At 43.1% G+C, this 26,170-nt stretch overlaps 1 long non-coding RNA gene across 1 annotated transcript; it reads right to left on the bottom strand.

The window, feature by feature from the left end:
* Positions 1 to 2,958: 2,958 nt before the first annotated feature.
* LOC132346593 (uncharacterized) lies at positions 2,959 to 7,711 on the bottom strand. The gene is made up of 2 exons (XR_009496470.1): positions 7,373 to 7,711; positions 2,959 to 3,175 (listed from the first exon to the last, which is right to left on the bottom strand). It is a non-coding gene; the product is annotated as an uncharacterized lncRNA (long non-coding RNA).
* Positions 7,712 to 26,170: the final 18,459 nt, after the last annotated feature.

Genomic DNA, 26,170 nt, shown 5'->3' on the forward strand with positions numbered 1-26,170 from the left:
CAGGACTCAGATAAACGAACCTGTTCCAGCTGTCCATTTTTGATAAATCAGGATATGGAATCCAGGACCTTTGACTCTGAGTCTAGTGTTCTTGCTTCTGCCTCATCCTGATTTAGAGGAAAATTTCTGTGAAAAAGTTGGTCAAATCGGCAGAACCATCTGCTAGAAGCTTGAATCAGTGCCACAGTGGAAATTCTGCTTTCTGCCTCATTCTCCAGGGCTTAGGGAGGCTGCCATGCCCGACACTGGGAACCGTTGGGAGAGTTGGGTGAATAACGGGCTTTGTCATGGGAGCCCCCTGAAGTCTTCCGCTAGTGTGAGTGGTGTCAGTGTTTTCATTATTTTGGCTTGTGGTTTGTAACTTGTCATAAGAATTAGTTCCGGCTTAATTGAGGGCCTCATGTTGAAGTAAGAAGAGGAAGTGTTGTGGCCTCTCAAAATGCCTTTTATAAGATCCCAACACTTTGGTTCTCAGCAGATACAGCTGGAAACAGTAGCACGTGGGAAGGAACGAGCCGCCAAATGTTCCAAGTCCAGTGTGCTCTTGGCCTCTGAGTGTGGCGCTTGCATATAGATTCTTGGGAAGTAGGAACAGACACATTTTTCTTGTCTTTCTTTCTTTTAAAAAATCTCTTTGTTTTAGGGATTGTACTGCCTGAAAGCAAGAGGCGCTCTGGCTAGTGTGATGCACATCATTCCCACCTCCCTTGGAAACAGGCATCCGGTCCTCAAGCTGATTCTCCGCTCTGCTCTGGACCTTTGCAAAGTTTCTTTTACCACATCATACCAACTTTGTGTCTATTTTCTCTTTTCTGTGGTAATTGGAGACACTAATTCATACTCAAGTGTTAGCAGATTAAAGTGTGATAGAGTGTGATAAAGTTCCCTGAAAACATTCTCACATTTTTTTCAGGGGCTTTCATTATCTTAGTGAAGAATCCTCCCTTTCTTCTGGTTTCCTGGGCAGAATCTCTAGCTTTAGTGAGCGGATGAATTACCTGGAGAGCTTGTGATGTGAAGATTCCTTGGCCTGCCCGCAGTGATTCTGGCCCATGTGTAGGCGAGGCTTTTTATGATGCCATGGTTCCACATGAGCAGTAGTAAATGTCACAGATCTTTCTAAGTACCCTCCCACCATGCCTGAAAGTCTCCTCATTAATTTCTGCAACAAACATGCATGGGTACTTGCTGTTTGGAAGACACTAGATTTGGGCCAGGGGCCGTGGCCTCCCCGAGCCTATACTTGATTCTAGTGGAAGAATCGAGACACACACATAATTAACAATAGAAGGCAGTATAGGCATGAGGGAGCTGGTTAATGAGAGCTGGGGTGAAGGAAAACTCTAGGGAGGTGCTACTCAGAGTGGACCAGCAGCTTCAGCATTACCTGGAAGCTAGTTAGAAATGTACATTCTCAGCTCCCACTCCAGAGCCTTCTGCCTCTGAAAGTGAAAGTGGCTCAGTCATGTCCAACTCTTTGCGGCCCCATGAACTACACAGTCCATGGAATTCTCCAGGCCAGAATACTGGAGTGGATAGCCATTCCCTTCTCCAGGGGAATCTTCCAAACCCAGAGATTGAACCCAGGTCTCCTGCATTGAAGGCAGATTCTTTACCAGCTGAGCCACAAGGGAAGCCCAAGAATACTGGAGTGGGTAGCCTATCCCTTCTCCAGTGGATTTTCCCTACTCAGGGATCGAACTAGGGTCTACTGTATTGCAGGTGGATTCTTTACCAACTGAGCTATTGCCTCTGGGAGTCAGTTTATCTGTGAGCACCTTTTGTCCTTTGCATGTAGCTCAGGTTCTCTCTCTTTCTGCCCTGGGCACTGATTGGGCTTGGCTTAGTGGTAGCGGTAGTAGAAAGAAGAGCTGGAACATGACATTTGCCCATAATTTCACTGTCCAGAGATGGCTGCTTGTGTTAGTGTATATCTTTCCAGACTTATTTCCATGCAATGTGGATATATATAATGAAAAAAGTATATAAACAAATTTATTATACTGTAATACAAGGCTTTCCTGGTGGCTCAGACAATAAAGTGTCTGCCTCCAGTGTGGGAGACCTGGGCTCGATCCCTGGTTCAGGAAGATCATCTGGAGAAGGAAATGGCAACCCACTCCAGTACTCTTGCCTGGAAAATCCCATGGATGGAGGAGCCTGGTAGGCGACAGTCCATGGGGTCACAAAGAGTCGGACATGACTGATGGACTTCTCTGATACTAGCTTTAAATTCTCTTTTCCCCTACTTAACTGTAATGGTGGACTATTTTTCCATGTAAGTAAAAATATTTTCCCCACATTAATTTTAATAACAGTATAACATTTCTTTGTAGGGATATAAAATAAATCATTAACTATTCCCTATAGTGCAAGTTTTTCCAAATTTTTGGAATTACTAGATATCTTTTAGAAGAATGTCTTTGTATATACACCTCTGTGCATATCTGAAACAACTTTACTGAGCTTAATTAAGTAGGTTCTTTTTTTGCATTGTGTTCTTCAGATGTAATTCACAGACCATTTATGTTAGAGGGACTGGTATAAGAGATGAAACTTCCCATTTAATAAGTGCTATTAATAACACCTCCAGTCTTTCATTTGATAATCGAACATGAAGATAGAACCAGTTGTGCTGAAGTATTTTTATTTTGCTTAATTAATGGACTTAAGGACATTGGTAAAGGACCCTATCAATTATCACAGGACAAAAAATGCTCTAGCAAATATAAGTGGTAAGATAGGACCCTTGTGTGTATTTCTCAGATTGTTGCTCAAACACATCTTGGATCTTTGGAAACTAAAGTGAATTTCTAAAGTAAGTGGAAGATGAGCTTATACAACTCTGATTTTAATAGAAATCTATCCACAGTATCAGCAGATTCATTAAGAAGTCTGCTGGTGGTGATGTTAAGAAGGCTGGCAGATTTTCAATTCAGATTGACACTATTCAAGACAGAGGCATAACTGATGTTTATTCAAGAATCCTAAGACATGTCACAGATTCTGTGGAGAACATCTGATATCTGTAGAGAGCTTGAAGTAAAGTCCTGGGAAAAATATGTTCCAGACGGTTACAGATGTTGTCATATCAAATCATATTTCTCCAAGAAGTTATGTACCGTATTCAGCTGATGCCACAGCCACTGTGAAGGGACAGTTTAAAGTTTTCTTCCTGTTAAAAATAATTGATTCTATCAGTGTTATGGATAGTGTTAGGCACATATTTTGAGTCTTGCAATGGTGGATTTAGAAGGTGTCTGAACCTCCAGTTAATCCAGCAAAAAATTCAGTCACTTGAGTCCATTTAGAACAATTTGCATGCTGAAGCTTGTAGAAACTCCCAGAATATTAACTGAATGTTTTACCAAATTAAGTACATTTTATAGGGCCTCAGGTATCACACCAGTGCATACATGATCATTTCAGATGTTGGCTTTGTGGCATTAGACATGGTGGAGGGTTAAAAGGAGGGCTTTAAGAAGTGTTGAAAGGGCTTTGTCATTCCCTTGTGGGAACTAATAGAAATGTAGGAGAACATATTCCCACACAGAAGATTGCTGTAAACACCAAGCCAACAGCAAGAAGACTGTCATGGAGGCTTGAAGCTCTATGTACAGCTCATTGTTTTGGAACGTTTTTAGATTGCTTTGTCTGCATAAAAATTTGACTTGAAAATATCACAGTTCAGAATATGGCTTCTAAAACCATCAAAATAAGACAATATCAAGAAGATGGAAGGATTTTAAAATATTTTATAAATAAAAGGAACTCTCAGAACCAAATATGGAATATTCACATTTTTCTGGAAGATTCTTTACCTCAACTGTTTGTATGTGATTTAAGGGTGAATTGAGAAAATAAGTTGCCATTCAATAACATCTCCAGGGTATTGACATAATCTCGATGTGTTTCCCACCTGCTAAAGCACCTCACATAGCAAAAGTATTTTTAATCTGCTGAAATAATTTCTTTGAAGATCTGAAACACCCACTTTGCAGAGCAGGGCTTAATCCAGTGTTGGGAAATTTAAAGAATTACCAGTGTTTAGTGTGGCCTAGGCTATGATATGGAGAAGGCAAAGGCACCCCACTCCAGTACTCTTGCCTGGAAAATCCCATGGATGGAGAAGCCTAGTAGACTGCAGTCCATGGGGTCGCTAAGAGTCGGGCACGACTGAGCAACTTCACTTTCACTTTTCACTTTCATGCATTGGAGAAGGAAATGGTAACCCACTCCAGTATTCTTGCCTGGAGAATCCCAGGGATGGAGGAGCCTGGTGGGTTACCGTCTATGGGGTCGCACAGAGTCAGACACGACTGAAGCAACTTAGCAGCAGCAGCAGCAGGCTATGATAAATTGATGTGTTTACCCCGTGCTTATGCTGGTGAATGAACAGTGGCCTAAAGAAAGAATGAACAGTGGCCTAGGAAAAGGGGACAAGGAGGTGGCTAAAACTTGGGGCTGAAAGTGGGGTTAGGGTAATCCACTGTCCAGGTTTCCCAGGATCTAGGGGTCTCGTTGGGTGTAGGGCTTTCAGTGCTAAAACCAATAATCTCCCTGGGGATCACCAAGACCAACCTTGTGGGAATGGACCCATCTCTCTGCCTTATCTTTTATAACCTTTCCCCCTTCAAGTTTATTCCAGAGAACAATTTCAGCAAGATTTCACATGGATATCAATGTGGGGGACAGGTACACACATGTACCCGGACACAAAAATGTGCCTGTATTTCTTTCTCACCCCTCTGCCCCGATACACACACATCCATACACACACACACAGAGTAATTGTGATTCTGTTTCTGCCTTCAGCACCCATGTTAAGAACCACAGAGAAACAGGTCCTCAAAGGAAGAATCTTACAATAAGGACTTCTTCTGTACAAAGCACTCCAGTGAGTGTTGAGGACACCTGGGATGATGTGATCCAGAGATGAAAGTGAAAGTTACTCAGTCATGTCTGACTCTTTGCGACCCCGTGGACTATACAGTCCATGGAATTCTCCAGTCAGTAGCCTTTCCCTTCTCCAGGGGATCTTCCCAACCCAGGGATCAAACCCAGGTCTTCTGCATTGCAGGCAGATTCTTTACTATCTAAGCCACCAGGGAAGCCTGTGATACAGAGATGAGGAGACCAAATCCTGCCTTCCAGGAGTTTGTCCTATGTTCAGAAAACTGAAACACAGCAGCAAACAGTTCCATCAATAGAAAGAATGTGATAAATGCCTTAAGAAAGATATTGACAGAGTTCTATAGGATTTCACAGGCATTGGCTTTTTAGTTTCATAGGCAGGTGGTATTTGTATTGAGTCTTAAAGGAAGAGTAGGGTAGTGATAGTCAAAGGTGGGGAGGCAGACTGTTCAACACACTCCCCACACTTTAGTCACTTGTGTTCTAAGTGGGAGACAGAACAGTAAATGTTGTGGCCATGGGAGTTCATGGAAAGGGATGAATTAATCTAATCTGTGCAGGGAGGAGGGAAGGTCTACTGGGGACCTGGGAGGAGGACTAGGTATAAAATGAGCAGAGGTGATCAAGAGGACATCCAGGTGGTGTCTTGGGACCTAAGTAGACTTAAGCCAGAGACAGAAGTGAACGCTTCCATATGTTCTGACACTGCAAGACACTTGTGGTGTGGCATGTGGGTATGGGAGTGTGCAGAAGAGTTGGACTAAAAGGATGAGGCCGGTTGGGGTGGAGTGAGAGCTTGGCTTTGAAAAATAAGGCCACTAGGAAATGGAAAAGACTTCTTTGGGGCGGTTGGGTGACATGTTAAAAGTACTAGTTTAGAAAGTTTCTTGGGTCAGTTGTGCACAAGATGGCTCAGAAGGGAGAAGGGAGAGGAAACTCTTTTTGAGGGCCCTTTCAGAAACCCCAGTATGAACGAGTGAAATGGACTGGGTGGGGTCAGCAGGATGGAGAGGTGGGGGGATTCTGGTGGGTATTTTCAGGGAGGATATGACAAATGGATTTGGTGACAAATTGTGTAAAGGGGATCAAAGAAGAGTCAGTTTACTTAAATCTTTAAAGGTTTTTCCGCGATGATCTGTAACATTCCTTTCTGCTCTGAGAATTCACGGCTTCCAGGTTTTTAGACTTAGCAAGGGGAAAAATGCCAGTACCTTCCTTCCTTCTTTTCCATAATTCAACACCTTTTATTCAGTGACAGTTACTGTAGGGAGTAAGGATGCGGCTCCATCTCTGGAATACTTTTTGGTTTAGTAGATACTTTTAAACAGATAATTCTAATGTGACCTGACAGGTGCTGTTGTGGAGGTGTGGTCATAGGACTAGGAGAAAACTGAGGAGGTGCGGCCAGCTATGTCTGGAAGTGGAGACAACTTGATATCCGTGCGAAGTAGTAAGGGATGATCAGGAGTTCATTAAGCTAGATAGGTAGGGTGGAAAGAAAAAGCACGATGTGAGTAAGAGGCTGATTCATGACTCTACCTGGGACTGGTGTGGCTGGAACTTAGAATGGATTGGAGGGGGAGGAGAGAGGAAGGAATTAGGTGATTTAGCAGGAAAGTTAGGTTGTGGTTAAGTGAAGAAGGATCTTATTCCATGAAAGGAATTCGGACTTGATCCTGTTGCTAATTCTGAGTTCCTAGAGATTTTTAAGGGAGGTGGAGAACGATCTGTGTTTTGGGAGTTGGGGGGGCTGGAGACAGGGAGTCTTACTGGAAGCCATTGTAGTCCAGGCAAGAGATGATGCACAAATGTGTTGTTTGTGAAGTATTTGGGGGAAGTTGAGTCTAATTCTGAAAGTTCTGAGATGGCAAGGCATTTATTTATGGATTCATTCTTCCCCCTTACACTTAAATTGGTCTTAACTTTGCCAGTCTTAGCTTTGTCCGAGGAAGAGAGGGTAAGAAGAAAAACAAAACACGTCTGTGGCCACCTTCAGCTCATCGCTCTGGTTCTCACCTTTTTTTTTTCTTCATCCCAGTACTCATAAGGGACATGACATACACCTGTGGGAATGGGGATGGTAGCATATGAGATGGAGAAGGCAATGGCACCCCACTCCAGTACTCTTGCCTGGAAAATCCCATGGATGGAGGAGCCTGGTAGGCTGCAGTCTATGGGGTCGAGAAGAGTCGGATATAACTGAGCGACTTCACTTTCACTTTTCACTTTCATGCACTGGAGATGGAAATGGCAACCCACTCCAGTGTTCTTGCCTGGAGAATCCCAGGGACGGGGGAGCCGGTGTCTGCTGTCAATGGGGTCGCACAGAGTCGGACACGACTGAAGTGACTTAGCAGTAGCATCAGCAGCAACATAAGAGAAAGGAATTGGGGTGTGGAAGAGGGAGTGTTCCCTCAGTAGAGAAATGGCAGATGTGGAAGGTGAGGGGGAGACAGACCTGTAGCTGTCTCTCCTCCTGCAGGTGATTCTGCTGAGCCTGTTTCATTTAGGAGATTTTCAGTTTCAAGTAACAGAATACCGTACTCTAGAGTGGCTTGAACAGTAATGATGCTTTTTTATGATGGACAACAAGAAATCCAGGACTGGCCAACTCAGTGACTCAGTGACATCACTGAGAACCCAGAATCTTTATGCCTTACTATTCTGCTGTCCTTAGCAAGTTCCTCCTAAGCTATCTCTACTCATGGTCACAGGATGACTGTTACAGTTCTAGGCATCACATGTAGAGGTAACTCATGACAAAGAAAGAAGACCTCTTTCTTCCTTGTACATCTTTTTTTTTTTTTTAAGGGAGAAGAATCCAATCCCAGAAACCCTTAGCAGACTTCTCATGTCTCAGTGGCCAGAAGTGGGTTAGAGGCCAACTCTTGAATCAACCGTAGTCACCAGCAAAGATAATAGGGGAGCAGGAGACATTGGAAACAAAATTATGGCTGAAAGCAGAGAAGAAAGTTCAGATGGTTCTTGAGTAGGTAGGCAGTCCTTCTGCTTAAAAGTGCTGGCTTTGGAGAAGAATCTCTTAGTTTCTGGAAATAAGAGCCTCATGTTGCAGATAAGTAATTAGAACTGGAGATAAAGATTTGAAAGATACTTGAAGAAAAATAGAGATTTTAATTATCTGACGTATGTCTTGTGCTTTACCCATCTTAACCCTCAGACTAATAAGCAGGTCATTTTGCTGAGGAAACTGAGGCTCAGAGCAGTTGAGGAACATGGCAATATTACACAGCTGGTAAGTGGCAAGAGCTGGCATTGTTTGTGTCCATTTTATCATTTGCATTATGGAGAATTTTGAACATGACCAGAAGTAGACAAAACGGCATAACAAATGCCCCCTGTGCCTGCACTTGGCTCCAGCCAACTAAACAGCCTCTTGCTAATCTTCCACTCACCTCCATCAATTATTTTGAAATAAATTCTACACCATTCATATCACTTCATCCATAAATATTTCAGTACGAATCTCCACAATGTAAGTTCTGTTTTCTTTTGAAATTAATTATAATACCATTGTATCTAAAATATTTAACAATACTTCTTTAATATCATTAAATATTCAGGTAGTGTTTAATTTTCCAATTATCTCAATAGTATGATTTTTTAAAAAATTTATTTGAATGAAGATTCAAATAAGGCCCACAAATTGCAATTGGTTATGTTTTAATTCAGAGAAGGCAATGGCACCCCACTCCAGTACTCTTGCCTGGAAAATCCATGGATGGAAGAGCCTGGTAGGCTGCAGTCCATGGGGTTGCTAAGAGTCAGACATGACTGAGCGACTTCACTTTCACTTTTCACTTTCATGCATTGGAGAAGGAAATGGCAACCCACTCCAGTGTTCTTGCCTGGAGAATCCCAGGGACGGGGGAGACTGGTGGGCTGCTGTCTATGGGCTCACACAGAGTCGGACATGACTGAAGCGACTTAGCAGCAGCAGCATGTTTTAGTTCTTGTTTAAGTTCTCCCTCCATCTTATTTTTCTCTTTGCAATTGATCTCTCGAACAAATCAAGTTATTTAACTGTGGAGTCTTTTCTAATCTAGATCTTGCTAGATGCATCTCCATGTTGTTGGTTTGACATGTTGCTCTGTATTTTCTGTAATTGGGGTTGGATTTACAGGATTGGTCCAATTCAGATGTGATTTTATTTTTGGTAAGAATACTTCATAACTGGATCTTGTACTCTTCCACTCTAAGATTCTCTTTCTGTTTGTGATGTAGCAGCCAATGATGCTCAATGCCTGAATACTTTCATTCCTAGAGGTCAACAGTGGTGATTTTGTAGGACTGTTGTGGACTGAATGTGTCCTCTCAAAGTTCAGATGTTGAAATCCCAACCCATCAATCTGATGGTTTTAGGAGGTGGAGCTTTTGGGAGGTGATCAGGCCATGAGAGTGGAGCCCTCATGAATGAGATTAGTGCTCTTACAAAAGATGCCCTAGAGAGCTCTCTTGCCTTATTTTCCTTACACTGTGTGAGGACACAGCTGTCTGTGGACCAAGAAGGAAGGCTTTCACCAGAACCTGACCACGTTGGCACTGTGATCTCAGACTTTCAGCCTCTAGAAATGTGAGAAATAAATTTGTTTATAAACCACCCAGTCTTTGGTATTCTGTTATAGTGACTTGAATGGACTAAAGTACATCCTTCTTCAAGTGTTTTCTGGAAGAACTGAGATTTTAAAGTCTATTTGATTCGAACAGGTGCCACTGTTAGTAGAGAGATGAAGTGACACGCCAGGGGAGGAGCATGGGCCGGGGGCAGGGAAGGATAACTTCAAAGCACTTGAGACAGTACAAAAACCCTGGAGAAGGAGGTTGACTGGTCTGTTTATATCCACAAGTTGCAAATGCATGACCTACTTGGACTGTTGAGTACTGTGCATCAAGCCCACTGACTATATCATGGTGGAACCCTGAAACATATGATGATTTATGACATTTTCGTGTGCTGTGCTTGAAGAGTATCTTTCCCTTCGAGTCTTCCAGTCAGATTGAGGGACGGAGGGCACACAAATGATGATGGTCTAGCCCACTTGGAGTGTGATGAAATAATAGAAGGCATCACACAAGGAACAGGAAAGTTTGGAGCCTGAGAGCATTTCCATGGAATCAACACAGTTTATTTCACAGCCACAAAAATACAAAGCCCTCTAGCATGCATTGTGAACCTTGGAAGGAAATAGCAAACTCACACCAAGGAAGAGATGGGGCTGGTGAAATGTACATTAAGACAAAAGTGGCAGAAACATATATGGTTATAAATTCCAGTTCTATTGTACATTGTGGCTAGAGTCAGGGTTTTGTGAAGGAAATAGCACAGGGATTGAAAGAGGTGAGCAGGCTTTCTGCAGGAATTGAGGCACATGTGGAAGGTTCCCCAGAGAGGAGCAGTTGAGGGAGGAGAGGGAACACTGGGGATACAGTCTGGAGTGGCGGTGCTCCAGAGCCTGATGTCAGAGTGAAGAAGCATCTGCTCTACCAATAGATGAAAACAAATTTTAGAATTATATTTTTGAAAATGCACTTCTGAAAAAGAGTGTTTTTGCCCATAATGTTGAAAATCTGTTTGACTTCTTTGTACTATTTATCAGCCACTCTTTTTTTTTTTTCCTGAAAGATAAAGTCTTTTTTTTTCCCTCTTCAGTTTTAGTTAGTTAGTTAGTTCAGTCGCTCAGTTGTGTCTGACTCTTTGTGACCCCATGAATTGCAGCACGCCAGGCCTCCCTGTCCATCACCAACTCCCGGAGTTCACTCAGATTCACGTCCATTGAGTCAGTGATGCCATCCAGCCATCTCATCCTCTGTCGTCCCCTTCTCCTCCTGCCCCCAATCCCTCTCAGCATCAGAGTCTTTTCCAATGAGTCAACTCTTTGCATGAGGTGGCCAAAGTACTGGAGTTTCAGCTTTAGCATCATTCCTTCCAAAGAACTCCCAGGGCTGATCTCCTTCAGAATGGACTGGTTGGATCTCCTTGCAGTCCAAGGGACTCTCAAGAGTCTTCTCCAACACCACAGTTCAAAAGCATCAATTCTTCGGCACTCAGCCTTCTTCACAGTCCAACTCTCACATCCATACATGACCACAGGAAAAACCATAGCCTTGACTAGATGAACCTTTGTTGGCAAAGTAATGTCTCTGCTTTTGAATATGCTATCTAGGTTTAAATGCTGCTATGTAATTTATCTTTCTTCATTAATAAATCATGACTATCTTCTGACATCAATAAATATTTATCTATACTACCTTCTCAATGACCTTGTAGCATTCCATTTTACAGATACATACAATTGATTCAATAAATCCCCTTCTGTTGGATTTTTAAGGTGATTCCCATTTGTATCTGTTATCAGCAATGCTGCCACCATTGTGCACAGCCTTCACTATTTCCTTAGGACGTATTCTGATGGTTGTAATTTAATATACCAGAGAGGAGCTACCAGCTCTGCTCTTTCACGTTCTTAAAAGGGCCACTGAGGTACAAGATGGATGTTGGGATGGAGCGCAGCAAACTCTGTGCCAGTCTTGTGCTAAGGGAAGAGGCAGATCTGTAACTTTTTCTCTAATCATCCACAAAATGGAACATGAAGACTATTATCCAAGTACTTTGAGTTCTTTGCACATGCATGTTTCTAGCAGCATTATTCACGATAGTCAAAAGGCAGAAGCAACCCAAGTTTCCATCAACAGATAAATGGATAAACAAAATGTGGTAAACATATATAATGGATTATTTTTCAACCTTAGAAAGGGAATTCTGACATGTGCTAGAAATGAAGCTTAAGGACATTATGCTAAGTGAAAGAAGAAAGACAAATTCTGTATGATTCAACTTACAAAAGATACCTAAAGTAGTCAAATTCATAGACAAAGTAGAATGGGGTTTGCCAAGGGCTGGGAGGAGAGGGACTGAGAAGTCTTACTGAAAAGAGCTCAGGAGGTAAGTGCTGGTGATGGCTGTACAACAATGTGCGCTTAAGCCTCTGAACTGTACACTTAAAAATGGTGAAGACAGTAAATTTTGTTGTTTTACCACAATAAAAAATTATACAGATACATACAGTAATACACACAAACATACATATACATATATAATTCTGGGTTCACAGACTAAATGAAAACAGTCCTCAGACCTGAGGACTACAGTCTACAGTTAGCTGACTCACGATCTAGTCCCGTGATCTCCAGTGTTCCAAGATGCTGTGGAAAGAAGCTGTACCCCTGGAGGTCTGTAGGGAGGGCTCCAGGCTCTCCAGCTATGCCTGCGCCAGAGCAGCTCCTCTCTTACCTGCAGTTCTACAGACATGATTGGAAGAAAGGTCTCCACTGCTTGAAGGTTTAGTAAACCATTGTCTAAGCCACCTTCTTTGTACTACAGAAGATAAAGCAAAGGACAGAGTTGGCAAGTGAGGTGTCCAGCAGAGTCAGGATCAGAACCTAAGTCCTCAGACTGTGAGCTCGGTGCCCATCTGTTATACCACACACCTCCCCTGAGGAAGGCCACTGCCCACTAGTACAGTGGACTCTGGCTTCCATTCAGCTGATCCCCTCGGACCAACACAGCTTTCAATAAATTTAAGTGACTTAGCACTTCCGTGTGACCAGAAAACAAGAAACAAATCCAAGGCAAGATTTTGCTCTGTAGTAGGCAGAATAATTGGAGAAGGCAATGGCACCCCACTCCAGTACTCTTGCCTGGAAAATCCCATGGATGGAGGAGCCTGGTAGGCTGCAGTCCATGGGGTCACTAAGAGTCAGACACGACTGAGTGACTTCACTTTCATCTTTCACTTTCATACATTGAAGAAGGAAATGGCAACCCACTCCAATGTTCTTGCCTGGAGAATCCCAGAGACGGGGGAGCCTGGTGGGCTGCTGTCTATGGGGTCGCACAGAGTCAGACATGACTGAAGCGCCTTAGCAGCAGCAGTAGCAGCATACAGCATAGTGGTTTGACTTACATATATCGTGATTACCGTCATAAGTTTAGTGAATATCCATCATTTCATGTGTATAAAAATTTAAAAAAATTTATTCTTGTGATGAAAACTCTTAGGATTTTCTCTCTTAACTGTATTCATGTATGACACACAGCAGTTTTGATTACATTAATCATGTCCCTTACATTTCTAGTATGTACATATAACTGGACATTTGTATCTTTTGACACAATTTCCTCTCCCCCTAACCCCTGCCTCTTGGTACCACAAATCTGATTTTTTTTTCTATGAGTCTGTTTGTTTTTGAAGTGTCATTGACCCACAATACTGTGTTAGTTCCTGGTACACAACATAGTTACTCAATATTTCTCTACAACATTCAGAAAACTAAGATCATGGCATCTGGTCCCATCATTTCATGACAAATAGATTGGGAAACAGTGGAAACAGTGGCTGACTTTATTTTTTTTGGGCTCCAAAATCACAACAGATGGTGACTACAATCACGAAATTAAAAGATGCTTACTCCTTGATAGGAAAGTTATGACCAACCTAGACAGCATATTAAAAAGCAAAGACATTACTTTGCCAACAAAGGTCTGTCTAGTCAAGGCTATGGTTTTTCCAGTAGTCGTGTATGGAAGTGAGAGTTGGACTGTAAAGAAAGCTGAGCACCAAAAAATTGATGCTTCTGAACTGTGGTGTTGGAGAATACTCTTGCGAGTCCCTTGGACTGCAAGGAGATCCAACAAGTCCATCCTAAAGGAGATCAGTCCTGGTTGTTCATTGGAAGGACTGATGAGGCTGAAACTCCAATACTTTGGCCATCTGATGTGAAGAGCCGATTCATTTGAAAAGACCTTGATGCTGGGAAAGATTGAGGGCAGGAGGAGAAGGGGACAACAGAAGATGAGATGGTTGGATGGCATCACCAACTCAATGGACATGAGTTTAGGTGAACTCCGGGAGTTGGTAATGGACAGGGAGGCCTGGCCTGAGGCTGTCCATGGGGTTGCAAAGAATCAGACACTAGTAAGCGACTGAACTGAACTGATACATTATAAAATGATCACCACTGAAGTCCACTCTTGTTTTTTGTGGTAGTTATGTATCATAAAGTCACCATGAACACTGAATTAGCAAATCCTGAATCACTGTTCTTAAGGGAAAACACAGGGTTAGGTTCATGTGAGCCTCTGTTACAACCCATTAATATGTAACCTTGTCTTATATGTATTTCTGTTTAAAGACGACTCGTTTAATATACATTGTTGCTTTGTTAACACTGGGCTGAAGGCACCACAGTTCATGCCTTAATGAAGCTTCTCTAACTTGTTTATTTTCTCCATAAGGCTTGTCACAGCCTTCTATGCTCAGGAACATGAGATACCACTTTGGTACTACACTTGGCAGCCATTTCCAGCAGGAAAATCACCAATAAAAGCTAAAAAGTATATTAAAAAATGGCACTTAAAAGAAACTACAGAAAGACATTTGTTTGCAGTATGAGAGCTGAAACAGGGACGCAAAGTGTCACCCTACGTAACTCTGCTGGGACTTGTGTGTCGCACGGCTTGGATTTTTTGTTATTCTGCATGTGTTCATGAATGACCACGCGTGAGTATTGATGTGAGGGTTACAAACAAATTTTGGTGAGTAGGTGAGTTTGCAACTATAGAATCTTTTCATGAGGATTGATTATAATTTGAAAACTGGTGTTGAAAGATAACCTTGGGGTGATGGGTGGTGTGCAGAATTGCCACAGGTTTTCAGGAATTTTCCAGCACATTCAAGACTTATCACCCAGCAGCTTCATGTGCAGATCCCTTTGGTGAAGGCCTGCCTTCGTGTTGGAGGGGAAAGAAGGGGAAGCGAAAAAGTGTGGCCCCCAGAGAAGTAAGGAGAAAATGACGGTGTGGTGTCAGGCCCCAAGAAGAATCCAGGAAGTGGGGGGTGCGACAGTAATGGGAGACTTGCCTGAAATCAAGACGACTGAGTATGAAGACCTGGGACGGACAGGAGGAAAAGGAGCAGGAAGAACGAGGCCACCACGCATGGTAGAACCACCTCGTGATTTCGTCAGTGCAGTAAAAGCTCAGACAGAGGGCTCTGCAGCAGGGCCGCTGTGCCTCTTTTCTGCGTAGCGCCCTGTGGAGGTTTTACTTCTCAACCAGTTGTGCTGTGCCCCCTGGGCTGCAGGAGAGGGAGGACAGCGGTGGGTTCCTGTCTCCCTCTATCGGGCCACATCAGGGGTGTCTGGGGTAGAGGCCTCACGCCACGGACTTTCCTGCACATGATTTAAGGAAGGATGCAGGACTGGTTTTCACTTGCAGAGAGAACATTAAAGCTAGAGATTTGATCCTTTGCGAGGTCTTTGAACTTATAAGCACAGACGCATATGTGTCAAGAATGGAAACTGGCAAAGACTGTATTCCCTAGTTTGAATTTAATTGCTTTTGGTATGTACTTGAAAAGATAAAATATCCCAGGACGTTTAACTTTAGAAAGTTGTTCTGTTGTGCTGCACAGTGAGTGATTTTCACAAGGTTTTGGCTGAGATATTCAGTATCAATATGCGGGAATGGTTTCAATATGTGGTAGGCCAGTAAAAACAAAGTCACTGTGACCTACGCTTTGCAGATCTGAGAGGGACAGAGGAGCAAGTAGCGATAATGAATTCCAGTTTGGAGGGAAATACTGTAACTATGCAGCCACACATCTCCGTCCTCTATCCTGCTCTGAGTGTCCTCTTAGGGTGGGGGGCATAATGCTCCACTGGTGGCTTCTGAGGGAGCACTGACATTATGTGGTTAAAGACGAGGCCTGAGAGTTGGCCCTGTGGAGAGGGGGAGTCCTGGTTCCAACTGGAATCACGGAACCCATAGAATTTGCCACTGGGTTTGGAAAACTCCTGTGAGCAGTGAGCCTCACTGAGAGGAAATAGCACCTCCATCCCTCCCTCCCTGCCTTCCTCTGCTGCTGCTTCTGCAGGCAGGAGTGTTGCCGAAAGCCTTTGACCCACTCCCCTGCTTCCAGGGTATTAGATCCAATCACTGGGTGGGGATGGGTTAATACAGCAGTCTTCCCTTCCTCTTTTTTTGCCTGGTGGGGGTGGGGAGATGGCTTTCCTTCCTGTGTTAGTGAAGTGTGTGCGTGGGCCAGAGGATAGGGTAAGAAGTGATGGTGGGGTTTCTGGAAACATACCCACCATGCCCCAGTAGTGCTCTAAATATGGACACTATTTTTATTTCAATATATTTAATTGACATATAACATGAGTTTAAGGTATATAACATAGTGATTTGATATTTGTTCATATTGTAAAATGATGCAATTTTTTTGTAGTTGATACTATCTTGTCCTGAAGCCCATGTTTATAGAGAGTCACCAAAAAAAGTAAAATTTTTCCATTTATGTGAAATTGGGTTCTTCTACTTTGAAACAGTATTTTCTGGGTAGGCTCAAAGTCTGTGGGCTTCTGCTTTTTCTTTCAGGCTTCCTCCCTCTCTTAGTCCCTCTTCTTCCTCTCCCTGGAAAAGGCTTATATAACATTTTTTTCATCATTGAGGGAAGGATGTGTTGTTGTACATGTGTCGGCCTTCTCTGCTGGCTTCTGTTGACCTCCCTTCAAGGTGCTGCTCATCTTACCTCTCTTTGGGAGTTAGTTTCTGCCTTGTAGCAGATTGTCAGTGGTAGGTGGCTTTGGTTGGTGTGTCTTAGGATTGTGTGACTGGGTCTAAGCAGGACATGGCAGTACACCTGGCGTTAGTATCTTCCACTTGGCCTCTCACTGCTACAGGCCCTCCGAGGCTTAGCCAGGAGCTCCCATCAGAACTGGCTTTAGGTAGATTAGTTTTCAGCTTCTGCTCTGGGATTTTCTTGCCACATGTCAGGCACCCTTTAGCAAACACTTTCTTTCTTTTTTTTTTCTAATTTTATTTTATTTTTAAACTTTACATAATTGTATTAGTTTTGCCAAATATCAAAATGAATCCGCCACAGGTATACATGTGTTCCCCATCCCAAACCCTCCTCCCTCCTCCCTCCCCATACCATCCCTCTGGGCCGTCCCAGTGTACCAGCCCCAAGCATCCAGCATCGTGCATCAAACCTGGACTGGCAACTCGTTTCCTACATGATATTTTACATGTTTCATTGCCATTCTCCCAAATCTTCCCACCCTCTCCCTCTCCCACAGAGTCCATAAGACTGTTCTATACATCAGTGTCTCTTTTGCTGTCTCGTACACCGGGTTATTGTTACCATCTTTCTAAATTCCATATATATGCAAACACTTTCTTAATTCTCAGCTACCGTCTCCCATGTCCACCACTAGGCTTCTGGGGTACTTCCAGACATCCCATGTCAGGTGTAGCCTGTGTAGAAGTTAGAATGTTAACTCCAGCCCATCTATGTGGGCATTTCCCTCAGCTGATGATATTCTTTTGCTTCTGAACTGCATGGACTGTGTGTGTGTGTGTGTGTGTGTGTGTACACATGTGCCTGCACTTGGTTGGGGAGCAGTGGAGGGAGGGAGAAATTAAAGCACCAGCCTACACTTTTTTTTTTTGCATTTCCCAGTTTATTAGGAAGGCTCTTGTAAAGGATACAGATGAGCAGCTAGATGAGAGGTGTGCAGGGCGGGGTTTGTGGGCAACGGTGTGGCGCTTCCATGACTCTCCTGGTGCACCATCCTCCAGGTGGGCACCAATCTGGAAACTCTGAAGCTCACCATTTAGGAGTCTCATGGAAGATTGCTTGCGGTATGATTGATTATTGATATTCTCCTAAGTGTTTTTGGCTTTGCCTCTCTATCTGGAATTTTTGCCGTCTCACTTTCCCACGTCTTCCAGGGCCAGCCCTCAGTAGGTGAGGAGTTGTGGGGAAAGTCTGCTTACTTCTTCTTCCTGGCAGGCATTGCTTTCCATCCTGTCAGTGTGCTGTCTACACTGTGGCTCATGCAACAGGCTTCAGGCCTGGCCCCTGAACTTTGTTCTTAATGTACACAAGGATGAGTTTTGAATAGAAATAATATTTTTTTCTCTTTCAACAAAACTGACTTCTAAGATAGTAGTTTTGCTCTAGTAGTTTCTCTTTAATAGTATCTTTCTCTTCTTAAGAAATCTAATATAAAATACAGCCAAAAAAAAAAGAGGATTTCTTGGTTCAAGGTTTTGCCTCCTCTTAACTTAAACAACAAAGGACTTTGATTCGGTGGGTAGAGAGCTGTGGGGCAACATGATTTATAGGTAATGAAAAATACATTAGTGTAATATTTGAAAAATATGGTAGAAAGGGTTGGGGACTCTGGATTAGAAGAAATGGATCAAATGAGACTGCTTGCATGCTGGGTGGCTGAGTGAAAGGAAAATACAGCTGGATTGCCACAGCTGGATTTTCTTGGGGCATGTGGTTGCCTTTCTCAGCCTTGTTGGGTAGGGTCAACAGATGTGAGTCACAGAACCAACTGCAGGAAGAAAGACAAACGTGGCCCCTCATATCCAGGGTTGCACAGGGCCGATGGAGGCTCCTGTGAACTTGTGAACTCTTTTTCCTCAGAGATCCTTCTTCTCTTGTTTACTTAAAGATGTCCCAGCCACTCTTCAGGGGTTAGAAAGCTTTTTCTGTAAACAGCCAAATAATAAATATTTTCAGCTTTTGGGGCCTTATAGTGTCTATCACAAGTACTCAACTCTGCCATTATAATGGGAAAGCAGCCATATAATACTTAAGTGAATGAATGGGCTCATGTTCCAATAAAACTTTATTTACAAAACCAGGCAGCTGGCCAAATTTGGCCTAAACATGGTAGTTTTTTAACCTCTGATCTGGAAAGATGTACTAAGTCAACATAGCAAAATAACTGGCTAAACTTATTATCCTATCCAGTGTCTGCCTAACACACATACACAGATACACACACACACATTCATATACACTCTGCATACATAGACTAGACCATGTTTTTCTTTTTTTAATTGAACTACAATTAAAAAGTTGATTTACAATGTTATGTTAGATTCAGGTGTACAGCAAAGCAAAGTGAATCAATTATATGTGTGTGTGTGTATATATATATATTCTTTTTCAGATATTTTTCTATTATAGGTTATGACAAAGTGTTGACTATAGTTCCCTGTCCTTGTTTATTTTATATATAGTAGTGTGTATCTGTTAATCTCAAACTCCTAATTTATCCCTCCCTGCCCCTTTCTCCTTTATACCATGTTTTTAGCATTATAATGACCTTGACTTTGACTTTGCCCATCAAATGTCCAGAATGTGGGGACGGAAATCCTGAATTGATAATTTTTTTTCTTTCAGCTTCTGAAATACTCATCAAGCTCCGTGACTGTTATTTGTGGAGATAGTTTGAATTTTTAAAATCTGTTACTACTTTTTGCCTTGGGAAATCCTCAGATTGTCTCACGTTTGATTTCCAGGTCTTTAGGGCAGGGCTGGGTGTTCCAGAGGCCACTCTGTTTATTAGTGGAGAAAATGGAATGGCCAGGCAAATATGCCTTATGACCACAAACTGCAGGAAAGGTAAGATATTCCATGTGTATTCAAGAGCACGTATTAGTTTCCTAGGGATCTCCTAATAAATTACCACACACTCTGTGGCTTAAAACAGCTTAGATCTATTTTACAGTGCTGTAAGTTAGCAGTCTGACATGGATCTCCCAGGGCTAACATTAAGGTGCTGGCAAGGCTGTGCTTCTTTCTGGAGGCTCCAAGGAAGAAGCTGTTACCTTGTCTTTTCTGACTTCTCGAGATTGTCCTTATTTCTTGGTTCATGGCCCCCTTCCTCCATCTCCAAAGGCGGCAACATCCCATCTCTGACACCCTTCTTTAGTAACATCACCTTCTGACTGACTACAGCCAAGAACATTTCTTTGTTTTTAAAGATTGTGAAGCTACCTGATTAGGTTCGGCCCACCTGTTAACTCTAGAATAACTTATGTCAAGGCCTTTAACATTCATAGCATCTGGAAAGTCTCTTTTGTTGTGTAATGTAACATATCATAGGCTCTAGGGACTGGGAGTAGGACATCTTTGGGGGGCTATTATTCTGCCTGCTGCTGCTGCTTAGTCACTTTAGTCGTGTCCAACTCTGTGTGACCCCATAGACAGCAGCCCACCAGGCTCCCCCGTCTCTGGGATTCTCCAGGCAAGAACACTGGAGTGGGTTGCCATTTCCTTCTCCAATGTATGAAAGTGAAAGATAAAAGGGAAGTCACTCAGTAGTGTCTGACTCTTAGTGATCCCATGGACTACAGCCTACAAGGCTCCTCCATCCATGGGATTTTCCAGGCAAGAGTACTGGAGTGGGGTGCCATTGCCTTCTCCAATTATTCTGCCTACTACAGAGCAAAATCTTGCCTTGGTTTGTCTCTTGTTTTCTGGTCACACGGAAGTGCTAAGTCACTTAAATTTATTGAAAGCTGTGTTGGTCCGAGGGGATCAGCTGAATGGAAGCCAGAGTCCACTGTACTAGTGGGCAGTGGCCTTCCTCAGGGGAGGTGTGTGGTGTAACAGATGGGCACCGAGCTCACAGTCTGAGGACTTAGGTTCTGATCCTGACTCTGCAGGTTCTGATCCTGACTCTGCTGGACACCTCACTTGCCAACTCTGTCCTTTGCTTTATCTTCTGTAGTACAAAGAAGGTGGCTTAGACAATGGTTTACTAAACCTTCAAGCAGTGGAGACCTTTCTTCCAATCATGCCTGTAGAACTGCAGGTAAGAGAGGAGCTGCTCTGGCGCAGGCATAGCTGGAGAGCCTGGAGCCCTCCCTACAGACCTCCAGGGGTACAGCTTCTTTCCACAGCATCTTGGAACACTGGAGATCACGGGACTAGATCGTGAGTCAGCTAACTGTAGACTGTAGTCCTCAGGTCTGAGGACTGTTTTCATTTAGTCTGTGAACCCAGAATTATATATGTATATGTATGTTTGTGTGTATTACTGTATGTATCTGTATAATTTTTTATTGTGGTAAAACAACAAAATTTACTGTCTTCACCATTTTTAAGTGTACAGTTCAGAGGCTTAAGCGCACATTGTTGTACAGCCATCACCAGCACTTACCTCCTGAGCTCTTTTCAGTAAGACTTCTCAGTCCCTCTCCTCCCAGCCCTTGGCAAACCCCATTCTACTTTGTCTATGAATTTGACTACTTTAGGTATCTTTTGTAAGTTGAATCATACAGAATTTGTCTTTCTTCTTTCACTTAGCATAATGTCCTTAAGCTTCATTTCTAGCACATGTCAGAATTCCCTTTCTAAGGTTGAAAAATAATCCATTATATATGTTTACCACATTTTGTTTATCCATTTATCTGTTGATGGAAACTTGGGTTGCTTCTGCCTTTTGACTATCGTGAATAATGCTGCTAGAAACATGGATGGGCAAAGAACTCAAAGTACTTGGATAATAGTCTTCATGTTCCATTTTGTGGATGATTAGAGAAAAAGTTACAGATCTGCCTCTTCCCTTAGCACAAGACTGGCACAGAGTTTGCTGCGCTCCATCCCAACATCCATCTTGTACCTCAGTGGCCCTTTTAAGAACGTGAAAGAGCAGAGCTGGTAGCTCCTCTCTGGTATATTAAATTACAACCGTCAGAATACGTCCTAAGGAAATAGTGAAGGCTGTGCACAATGGTGGCAGCATTGCTGATAACAGATACAAATGGGAATCACCTTAAAAATCCAACAGAAGGGGATTTATTGAATCAATTGTATGTATCTGTAAAATGGAATGCTACAAGGTCATTGAGAAGGTAGTATAGATAAATATTTATTGATGTCAGAAGATAGTCGTGATTTATTAATGAAGAAAGATGAATTATATAACAGCATTTAAAAATTATTTGTCTATTTACTTGGCTGCGTCGGATCTTAGTTACGGCACTCCAGCTCTTCATTGCAGTGAGTAAGCTTCTCTGGTGGTGGCGTGTAGCCTTAGTTGCTCTGCAGCATGTTTGGTCTTAGTTCCCCAACCAGGGATCGAACCTGCATACCCTCCATTGCAAGGTGGATTCTTAACCACTGGACCACCAGGGAAGTCCCATTTAGCAGTGTTTTTAACAATTAAAAAACCAGCATGTGTATACACACGTGTGTACACATAGGTGCATGTCCTTTTTAATATATATAAATTCATTTCATCTATTTTTAAAAATAATGGGATGATTTGGGAGAATGGCATTGAAATACGCATAATATCAAATATGGAACGAGTCGCCAGTCCAGGTTCGATGCACGATATTGGATGCTTGGGGCTGGTGCACTGGGATGACCCAAAGGGATGGTATGGGGAGGGAGGAGGGAGGAGGGTTCAGGATGCGGAACACATGTATACCTGTGGTGGACTCACTTCGATATTTGGCAAAACCAATACAATATTGTAAAGTTTAAAAATAAAATAAAATTTAAAAAAATAATGAATCATTATTCTTGGCTGTGCTGGGTCTTCACTGCTGTGTAGGCTTTTTTCTAGTTGTGGTGAGCGGGGGCTACTCTCTAGTTGCCTGCATGGCTTCTCACTGTGGTGGCTTCTCCTGTTGTGGAGCTCAGGCTCTAAGGCAAATGGGCTTCAGTGGTTGCGGCACATAGGCTCAGCAGTTGTTGTTCCTGGACTCTAGAGCACAGGCTTAGTAGTTGCCGTGCATGGGCTTAGTTGCTCCACCTCATGTGGGATCTTCCTGTATCAGAAATCAAACCCATGTCTCCTGCATTGGCAGGTGGATTCTTTACAACTGAGCTACCAGGGAAGTCCTATTAATTTACAACTCTGGGTAATGGGATTGTGGGCATTTTTTTTTTCTCCTTGCACACTGATTTCTTCTTTTCTTTTCCATTAGCACATTTTCCGGAGAAGGCAACAGCACCCCACTCCAGTGCTCTTGCCTGGAAAATCCCATGGACGGAGGAGCCTGGTGGGCTGCAGTCCATGGGGTCGCTAGGAGTCAAACACGACTGAGCGACTTCACTTTCACTTTTCACTTCCATGCATTGGAGAAGGAAATGGCAACCCACTCCAGTGTTTTTGCCTGAAGAATCCCAGAGACAGGGGAGCCTGGTGGGCTGCCATCTATGGGGTTGCACAGAGTCGGACGTGACTGAAGTGACTTAGCAGCAGCAGCATCGCATTTTCATTAGAACCTTTTCTCTGAGTATGGTTCTGCTAAGTAGAGTTCTCCCCTTTATTGTGAAGTTACACACTTCATTGTGTAACTCAGTGAAGCTATGAGCACGCCGTGTAGGGCTGCTCAAGGTGGATGGGTCATAGTGAAGAGTCTGACAAAACATGGTCCACTGGAGGAGGAATGGCAAACCACTCCAGTATGAACATTATGAAAGGGCAAAAAGATATGACACTGGAAGGTAAGCCCCCCAGGTTAGAAGATGTCCAGTATGCTACTGGGGAAGAGTAGAGGACAATTATTAATATCTCCAAAAAGAATGAAGCAGCTGGGTCAAAGCGAAAATGATGCTCAATTGTGGATGTGTCTGGTGGTGAAAGTAAAGCCCGATGTTATAACGAACAATATTGCATAGAAACCTGGAATGTTGGGTCCACGCATCAAGTAAATAGGACATGGTCAAGCAGGAGACGGCAAGAGTGAACATTAATATCTTAGGAATCAGTGAACTAAAGTGGATGGGAATGGGGTAATTTAATTCACATGACCATTATATCTATTACTGTGGGCAAGAATCCCTTAGAAGAAATGGAGTAGCCCTCATCTGAAGGCTGAGGGCTTCAGCCTCAGTCTGAAGAGAGAGTCTGAAATGCAGTACTTGGGGGCAATCTCAAAAATGACAGAATGATCTTGGTTTTTTTCCAATGCAAACCATCCGATATCACACTAATCCAAGTCTATGCCCCAACAACTTGTTGAAGAAGCTGAAGTTGACCTGTTCTATGAAGACCTGCAACACCTTCTGCTGCTGCTAAGTCGCTTCAGTCATATCTGACTCTGTGTGACCCCGTAGACGGCAGCCCATCAGGCTTCCCCGTTCCTGGGGTTCTCCACGCAAGAACACCGGAGTGGGTTGCCATTTCCTTCTCCAAAGCATGAAAGTGAAAAGTGAAAGTGAAGTTGCTCAGTCGTGTCTGATTCTTAGCGACCCCATGGACTGCAGCCTACCAGGGATTTTCCAGGCAAGAGTATGGGAGTGGGGTGCCATTGCCGTCTCCACAACACCTTCTAAAATACCAAAAATAGATGTCTTTCATCATCAGATCAGATCAGGTCAGTCGCTCAGTCATGTCCGACTCTGCGACCCCATGAATTGCAGCATGCCAGGCCTCCGAGTCCGTCACCAACTCCCAGAGTTCACCCAGACTCACGTCCCTCGAGTCAGTGATGCCATCTAGCCATCTCATCCTCTGTCGTCCCCTTCTCCTCTTTCCCCCAATCCCTCCCAGCATCAGAGTCTTTTCCAATGAGTCAACTCTTCACATGTGGTGGCCAAAGTACTGGAGTTTCAGCTTTAGCATCATTCCTTCCAAAGAAATCCAGGGCTGATCTCCTTCAGAATGGACTGGTTGGATCTCCTTGCAGTCCAAGGGACTCTCAAGAGTCTTCTCCAACACCACAGTTCAAAAGCATCAATTCTTCGGCACTCAGCTTTCTTCACAGTCCAACTCTCACATCCATACATGACCACAGGAGAAACCATAGCCTTGACTAGACGAACCTTTGTTGGCAAAGTAATGTCTCTGCTTTTGAATATGCTATCTAGGTTGGTCATAACTTTCCTTCCAAGGAGTAAGTGTCTTTTAATTTCATGGCTGCAGTCACCATCTGTAGTGATTTTGGAGCCCAGAAAAATAAAGTCTGACACTGTTTCCACTGTTTCCCCATCTATTTCCCATGAAGTGATGGGACCGAATGCCATGATCTTCGTTTTCTGAATGTTGAGCTTTAAGCCAACTTTTTCACTCTCCTCTTTCACTTTCATCAAGAGGCTTTTTAGTTCCTCTTCACTTTCTGCCATAAGGGTGGTGTCATCTTCATATCTGAGGTTATTGATATTTCTCCCGGCAATCTTGATTCCAGCTTGTGTTTCTTCCAGTCCAGCGTTTCTCATGATGTACTCTGCATATAAGTTAAATAAACAGGGTGACAATATACAGCCTTGATGAACTCCTTTTCCTATTTGGGATTGGAATGCAAAAGTAGGAAGTCAAGAGATACCTGGACTAACAAGCGAGTTTGGCCTTGGAGCACAAATGAAGCAAGGCAAAGGCTAACAGAGTTTTGTCAAGAGAACACACTGGTCATAGCAAACACCCTTTTCCAACAACACAAGTGGTGACTCTACACATGGACGTCCCCAGATGGTCAATACTGAAATCAGATTGATTATGTTCTTTGCAGCTGAAGATGGAGAAACTCTATACAGTCAGCAAAAACAAGACCTGGAGCTGACTGTGGCTCAGATCATAAGCTCATTGAAAAATTCAGGCTTAAATTGAAGAAAATGGGGAAAACAATTAGGTCATTCAGGTACGACTTAAATAAAATCCTTTATGATTATACGGTGGAAATGATGAATGGATTTGAAGGGTTAGACATGGTAGACAGAGTGCCTAAAGAACCATGGATGGAGGTTTGTAACTTTGTACAAAAAATGCAGTGACCAAAACCATCCCAAAGAAAAAGAAATGCAAGAAGGCGAAGTGGTTGTCTAAGGAGGCTTTACAGATAGCTGAGGAGAGAGAAGAAGTGAAAGGCAAGGGTGAAAGGGAAAGATATATCCAACTTCATGCAGAGTTCCAGAGAAGAGCAAGGAGAGATAAGTAGACCTTCTTAAATGAACAATGCAAGGAAATAGAGGAAAACAATAGAATGGGAAAGACTAGAGATCTTTTCAAGGAAATGGGATATCAAGGGAACATTTCATGCAGGGATGGGCATGATAAAGGATAGAAATGGTAAGGACCTAACAGAAGCAGAATAGATTAAGAAGAGGTGGCAGAAATACCCAGAAGAACTATACAATAAAGGTTTTAATGACCCAGATAACCACGATAGTGTGGTCACTCACCTAGAGCCAGACATTCTGGAGTGTAAAGTCAAGTGGGCCTTAGTAAGCATTACTATGAACAAAGCTAGTGGAGGTGACAGAATTCCAGCTGAGCTATTTCAGTCCTGAAAGATGATGCTGTTAAAGTGCTGCATTCAATGTGTCAGCAAATTTTGAAAGCTCAGCAGTGGCCACTGGACTGGAAAAGGTCAGTTTTTATCCCAATCCCAAAGAAAGTCAATGCCAAAGAGTGT

This window comes from Bos taurus, chromosome 11 (assembly GCF_002263795.3).
Source record: "Bos taurus isolate L1 Dominette 01449 registration number 42190680 breed Hereford chromosome 11, ARS-UCD2.0, whole genome shotgun sequence".
NCBI lineage: Eukaryota > Metazoa > Chordata > Mammalia > Artiodactyla > Bovidae > Bos > Bos taurus.